Source organism: Zingiber officinale, chromosome 1B (genome assembly GCF_018446385.1).
Source record: "Zingiber officinale cultivar Zhangliang chromosome 1B, Zo_v1.1, whole genome shotgun sequence".
Classification (NCBI taxonomy): Eukaryota; Viridiplantae; Streptophyta; class Magnoliopsida; order Zingiberales; family Zingiberaceae; genus Zingiber; species Zingiber officinale.
Window position 1 is genome coordinate 17,500,739 of NC_055986.1, and position 7,812 is coordinate 17,508,550.

The following is a 7,812-nucleotide window of genomic DNA, read 5'->3' on the forward strand; positions in this document are numbered from 1 at the left end:
CCTGCGGAACTTAACACATTTGATCCAAAACTTAATCTATTTGTTCTTTTAGGTTTTGACTTGGATCTCCTGCGGAACTTAACACGTTCGACCCAAGTCTCCTTAAGTTATTAATTCCATTAAATATTAATTTCCATAATTGGTTCGACGTGGCGAGGCACATGGCCTTCTTGGATATGGGAGCAACCACCACCGACTAGACAAAACCTTTTATAGAAATCTAATATTTAATTTCCTAAAATAACTTTAGGTTAACCAAAAAGAACAATCAAATCACAAGGAAAAGAAAAAACAAAAGAACACAACATCGAAAAACATATTCGAAATTCTAGAACGTAAGCCTCTTGTATTTGGTATTATTTCCATAAATAACTAGCATGATGCGGAAAGAAAAATTACTAGTTATACCTTGTAGAAAAACCTCTTGATCTTCTATCGCATTCCTCTTCTAACCTCGGACGTTGTGTGGGTAACGATCTTCCGAGATGAGAAATCACCAACCACCTTCTTCTCCTCCTAGCTAGGTTCGGCCACAAAGAAAGAAGCTTCACCAAGGAAGAAAATCAAAAACTAACCAAGCTCCAAGAGATGCTAGCTTCCTCTCCTTCTTCTTCTTCTTCTCCAAGTAGTATCCGGCCACCACAAGAGCTCCAAGCCTTTGAGAGAGGTTCGGCCACCACAAGAGGAAGAGAGGGAGATGATGATGATGATGGCCGGCCACACCAAGGAACAAAAGAGGGAGAGAAAATAATAGAGGTTGTCTCTTGTGAAGGCACCCTCACCCCTTCTTTTATATTCCTTGGCCTAGGCAAATTAGGAAATTTAATTACAATAAAATTTCCTTAATTTCCTTGACATGATTTAATTGAGAAAAATAAAATAAAATTTCCCAATTAAATTCAAGTGGCCGGCCACATCATGAGGAACAAATTGGACAAGTTTCAATCAACAATTAAAACTTCCTAATTTGTTTCCAGAAATTTTAAAAAATAAAATTTCTCTTCAAAAGTCTCTTCATGGTTGATAAAATGAAATTTCTATAATTTTAATTTTATCAACATGTGAATAATTTTAAAGAGAAAATAAAATATCTCACCAATCTACAAATAAGGAAAGAGATCTAATCTCTTTCTTTAATCTTTTGTAGATCTTTTATAAGAGAGATATTTTAATTTAAATTCTCTTTAATAAATTATTTCTTCCACATAATAAAAATTAAAATTAAAATTCCTTTTTAATTTAATTTGGCCGGCCCCCACTAGCTTGGGTTCAAGCTAGGGCCGGCCACCCAAATTCATACCTAGGCCGGCCCTAGCTTGTTCCCAAGCTAGCTTGGCCGGCCCCTATTGGGTGGGTATAGAAGGTGGGTATAGGTGGGTATAATACTCTAGAGGAGAAATTGGTTTTGGTCTCCCGATAAAATTAAGCATCCCATGTTCGCCCCGAACACACAACTTAATTTTATCAATAATAATTCATTCCACTAGAGAACTATCATTGAACTACCGCACCAATCCCAAATTACATTTTTGGGCTCCTTCTTATTATGAGTGTGTTAGTCTCCCTGTGTTTAAGATATCGAATGTCCACTAATTAAGTGAGTTACTGACAACTCATTTAATTAATATCTAAGTCCAAGAGTAGTACCACTCAACCTTATCGTCATGTCGGACTAAGTCCACCTGCAGGGTTTAACATGACAATCCTTATGAGCTCCTCTTGGGGGCATTATCAACCTAGTATCTCTAGGACACAGTTTCCTTCTATAATCAACAACACACACTATAAGTGATATCATTTCCCAACTTATCGGGCTTATTGATTCATCGAACTAAATCTCACCCATTGATAAATTAAAGAAATAAATATCAAATATATATGCTTGTTATTATATTAGGATTAAGAGTACACACTTCCATAATAACTGAGGTCTTTGTTCCTTTATAAAGTCAGTATAAAAGAAACGACCTCAAATGGTCCTACTCAATACACTCTGAGTGTACTAGTGTAATTATATAGTCAAGATAAACTAATACCTAATTACACTACGACCTTCTAATGGTTTGTTCCTTTCCATTTTGGTCGTGAGCTACTATTTATAATTTATAAGGTACTAATAATATCATCTTCTGCATGTGACACCACATACTATGTTATCTACAATATAAATTAAATGAACAACTACAAAATGTAGACAATTTAACCAAATGTGATTCTTTATTCATAATGAATGTTTACAAAGCTTAGACTTTCAGTATACACTCGAACAATCTCCCACTTATACTAATGACTAAGCTGCCATATCTTCTACCATACATCTGATTCCCATTCCCTCCACATGCCGATCGAAAGCTTTAACCGGAAGGGCCTTAGTGAAAGGATCTGCCAGGTTATCTGCTAATGCAATCTTGGCGATGACAACTTCTCCTCGCTTCACGATATCTCGTATCAGGTGGTACTTGCGCTCTATATGTTTACTTACCTTATGAGCTCGTGGTTCCTTCGAGTTTGCAACTGCACCGCTATTATCACAATAAATTGTGATGATTTTGGGCAAACCAGGAATCACATCTAAGTCCATTAGAAAGTTCACGAGTCATACCGCTTCTTTAGTCGGAGGTCGCTACATACTCAGCCCATGGTTGAGTCTCAAACGATTGCTTAACACTCCTCCATGAAATGGCTCCACCTCCTAAAGTAAACACATAGCCCGATGTAGACTTACTTATCCCTATCTGAATCCATGTAACCCACAGGGAGCAGATCGTCTGCTTGGTAAACTAGCATATAATCTCTAGTCCTTCTTAGGTACTTTAATATATGCTTACCGCAGTCCAATGTCCTTAGGTTACTCGATATCTGCCGATCATGCCCATGCAAAACGGATATCGTGTCTCGTATATAGCATTACATACATTAGGCTTCCTACACCAAGCATAAGAACTTTCATGTCCTCTATCTCTTTCGATGTCTTTGGAGACATCTCTTTAGATAGAGCTACTCCATGTCTAAAAGGTAAGAAACCTTTCTTGGAATCCTGCATGCTAAAACGAGCAAGGATTGTATCTATATATGAAGCTTGGGACAGACACAACATTTTTTTCTTACGATCCCTTATAACTTTGATCCCAAGAATGTGTGCACAATCTCCTAAGTCCTTCATATCAAATTGTTTGGACAGCCATACCCTTATGTCTGATAATACCTTGACATTGTTGCCAATTAATAAAATATCATCTACGTATAGTACAAGAAATACCACCACGTTTCCGTTACACTTCTTATATACACAAGATTCATCCGGACTTTGAATAAATCCATATGACTGGATTACTTCATTAAACCGGATGTTCCAAGATCTTGAAGCTTGCTTTAGTCCATAAATGGACCGATTGAGGTTGCACACTAGATGCTCTTTGCCTTTTTCAATGAACCCTTCTGGTTGCTTTATATGGATGTTCTCTTCAAGACTTCCATTCACTACAACAAAATCGCTCATAGACATCAGTGGAACAACATCGGTTTTAGGCTAAAACCGAAGTCTTTGAGTATTTTACACCGATTTTTCTAAAAACCGATGTCTATGAGCGCAGATTTTAGCTCATAGACATCGGTTTTTTAGGCGATGTCTATGAGCGCCCTTTTTTTGGTTAATAGACACCGATTTTAAGATCGGTTTTTAAAATCCGATGTTAATAAACCCCTTCTTAAATAATTTAAATTTTTCACCGGCTAAAATTTACAAGACTTCACAAAATTCCCTCCAAACCTAAACCAATATCGTGCCCCTTCTCTCAACATAAACCTAAACCTAAACCTAAACCTCAGCCTCATCTCCCTCTTCCCCTTCCGCCGTCTCGCCCTCGGAGATCTCGCCGTCGCCGTCGCCGTCCCCTTCCTCTCCCTCGATTTCTCGCCGTCGCCGTCCCCTTTGAACAGTGGGTTCATTTCCTCGTCACATCTCCCTGCCCGATTCCGCCGACCCTTCTCTTCTTTCCATTTTTCCCGAGTCGACAGAGCCACTCGTCGCGCCATTTCGCTGCCTAGCTGAGCTTCGCAGGCGGCGCCACAGCTGACGGGGCACAACGCGAGGACGAGTGGAGGCGAGACGAAGAAGAAAGAGGCAAGTGTATCTACTTGTGATAACTCGAAATCCATGAGGTATAGTGGGGTGGAAAACCTATAGAAAGTGAGGATTTGGTATGGATTTCGACTGGTTTTCTTCTGGTAAAGGCTTTGATTGTTCTTCCTGGAGATGTTTTGATTTACTTCTTTTGTAGACACTTTCGATATGTTTTCCTCTTCTGTGGATGTGTTTGATTGGTTTTCTTTGTATACGATTCGGGTTGGATTTTTCTCGATGGGATGTGTTCTTGTTGGAGGTTTCGGTTGAAGGTTACTGCTTGGTTTGCGTATGTTACCCAAAATTGTTTGACAGTGATTTCTGATGTGTTCACAGTAGGTTTTCCTAGAGATTTTGGCTGGTGTTCGATGATTTGAGGTTGAGTTGTGTTGTGTTTTCCATAATGAACAAGTTGTAGAGAGTTGCACGTTACCTGTTTGTTAGAATTGGTCACAGAGAGGTCAGAAGTGATTCGAGCTTTCCTTGAAGTTTTGGTTCCTAATTGGAGGGTTTCGGAATGATTTAGAGTCGAATTTGTGTCTTCGTGAGAAGTTGATTTGAAATCTTTGGGTAATTTCCACTCAATGAATTTTCCCCTGCAGCATCGTTTACGGATTTCTTTTGATTTGGTTTCTGGTTTAGCTCACTTAGAATGTGATAGCAGATCAGGAAAATTAATGATGCATTGTCAGGACTGGTGGGTGGAAGACCTTTCTGTGCTAAAAATTGATCTTTCTCACTGCAATGAGGAGAGCTGGTGACTACATATATTCTTGATGTTTATTTGTTCCCATTCTATAACCTTGATCCTATGTTTGTTGCACCTATATTTCAGCTGTTCTCTCTCCCTATCTGAACCTGTTCAATGAAAGTATGTGATAGGTTAATTGTTTACTGAGAGTACAACTCAAGTTGCATTTCTTGTCACCTTCTTTTCTTGATATTCACTATTGTGGAAAATGGATTTTCAATTTTGTGCAGTATGCATCTGACTTACTAAAAAAAACAATGACAATGATAATGTTTATTGTCGATACTTTTAACTCCATCAGGCAGTAGTTGTGAGCATTGACCCTCGGAGAGTCTTTGTCGGGAGCCCTGATGATGTTGAATTTAAGACCATTAAGGTTTCTTCCCCAGGTACTATATAATTATAATTTAGCCTTTCTTGCTTCTTTTAGCTCCACAAATTATTGCTTTTCTCATTATATGTTTCTTTCCACTTCTCTATGATTACATTTCTTCTTCCATGATAACTTCAGGCCCCTCAGGTGAAGAGTAGGCATGGTATCAGTGCACAGTAAGCTTTTCATTATTTATGCACATTATTTTCCCTAGTCATGTATTTTGTCACTAATTTCTTCAAACTAGTCTGGATGCTTCAACCCAAACTCGTAACTATAAATTGGATTACTTTGTGTTAACCTCAGATGAACAAACAAGGTCTTCAAATCTTTCTCTTGTCTGATTTGACCTTTTCTTGTGCAGGTCAATGGTGGACGTGAGGTTCGGCCTATTGGAGCTTTTGAACTTGCAAAAGCTGTCCAAGAACTTGGAGCTGGAGAAATACTATTAAACTGCATAGACTGTGATGGTAATTTTTCTTGGAGTTTGCAAAAGTGTTCTGTTTGTCCATCCCTGAAGCCTTGTCCCTTTGAAGCCTAATGTCTAGCAATGGGTTCATCAAGGCCTCATATAATGTCATTGTGCATAAGAGAGATGCAAGTTCTTCTACAGTGTATTTCGATACCTTGCTCAGATACACTAGTTTTGAATAGCATATATAAATTTATGAAGAAATAGTAAAGCAAAATTTGTATAAGCTAAATAGCCTTACACATCTACATGTGTCAGGATGGGGAACTAATGAGAAGACACTGATCAACATTTTAGCGCATAGAAATGCCACCCAAAGAAAGCAGATTCAGTTGGCTTACGAGGAATTGTACAACGAGAGTCTCACCAAAAAGCTCAAATCAGAACTGAAAGGAAACTTTGAGGTGGTTATTTTTCTCAACCTTTATTGTCCAATGAATGTTTTTATCTGTAGGGGCAACATCATTTGCAGAAGCTAATATTAATTATTTGAAAAATTTATAAATGTGAAGAGATCGACATGAACTTAGATATGACTTGAACCAATACTATGAATGTAAGTACATAATTAATGGTAGATTGATAGGACTTGTGGCTTGTTATGCGTGATATGCTTATGTACACTATCACATTGTAGCGGTGTATCTGATTATGTTTGATTCTTCAGAAAGCTGTATACCGCTGGAAACATCCACACTTCCAATCAAAACTTGACACTCTTAATTTGATAGCATGTAAACGTTTACAAAAAGCATTAGATGTTTTGTTTCACAAGAGTGAAAACTAGTTGCTTCTACTTAATATGTACATGGTTTATGCATATGGCTTAGGTGAAAAGGAGAAAAGAACCCACACAAATTGGGATGAATTTAGCTCTGACATAGCATGTACAGTAGCTTAGGGATGACCTTAAGCAATTCACACAACATAAAACACATGAATTAAACAACCCATATTAATTGACCTACATCCCATTAAAGAAAATTTATATGTTGACTTAAGCAATCCTTATGCAACCATTAATGAGTGTAGCATTCTCTCATTTCATAAGCTTATATGGTTGCTTTATTTGCCTAAAATAAGTTACAAACCGAATGTTATGCTTTTGTTACAAACCAGATACTAGTTGGAGACTAAATGATTGCCTAAGAAGAAAGGAATTAGAGATTAGGAACTGCAGTGAGTAGAGTGGCTGGATAAGCTATCTTAAATGGTAACCTTAGGATTAAAGTATTGATTACATTTTTTGAACCTGCTCAACTTCCTCTAAATATCTAACACATTGATACTCGAATTTAACCTAACCTATTAAGATAAATGGGTAATCAAACCTAAAGGGTACCCATTACCATATTTAGCTATACCAATGAATTTCAAGTTCAACTAGAAGTAAGAGTGAGTGTCAATATGCCTGTGGGTACCTCAAGAATAGGGAACTCTTTGTTTTTATGATTTAACCCCTCTTCATTATTTTACTCACCTCTTTTGTTTTTACCTATATTCATGTTTTTCATTAATCAGATAGAGACCCCTAACTACATTATTTAGGCTACAAGCTCGACCTCTACCACATGGCTATAGGGAGGAAATGATCATGTTGATCCCCAATCTTATCCCTAGCTGATCATTAAACATTAAATGTGTGGGAATTTACTAGAATCTACTCCTACATGAAGCAAATGAATAAAAACTACAAGTAAAGTTTACCTACCAAAGGGAAGAATATGTTTATTTTTCCATGTATGCTGGCCTTTAATATAGAGGGCTACAAGAGGATTATATCTTAGGTCAAGACACTCCAAATCCATCATAAACCAAAGGAAAAATAGTTTCTACTTACTAGAGGATTGAATGGACCCAAAAGGAAGCTCTAACTTGCTATTTTGGGTGCTGAACTAAGGAGGCAGCTGCCTTCTTGCCGCATTCCTTGCTGCTGTGGTTGGTAGCAGAAATCACAGAAAATAGGGGGCTTAGTGCAGGATATTCAGGATACCAAGATGGCATCAGAGGTAGTACAATAAATAGTATATCTCTTCATCAGAGGTAGCTTTGTTCTTCTATGCTTCACTAGATTTGTTGTGTAGTCATATTTC

The 7,812-nt window shown here is 37.6% G+C and overlaps 1 long non-coding RNA gene across 1 annotated transcript; it reads left to right on the forward strand.

The window, feature by feature from the left end:
* Nucleotides 1-5,167: 5,167 nt before the first annotated feature.
* Nucleotides 5,168-5,713, forward strand: LOC122043421. Its single transcript, XR_006129504.1, has 3 exons — nucleotides 5,168-5,263; nucleotides 5,386-5,423; nucleotides 5,612-5,713. It is a non-coding gene; the product is annotated as an uncharacterized LOC122043421 (long non-coding RNA).
* Nucleotides 5,714-7,812: the final 2,099 nt, after the last annotated feature.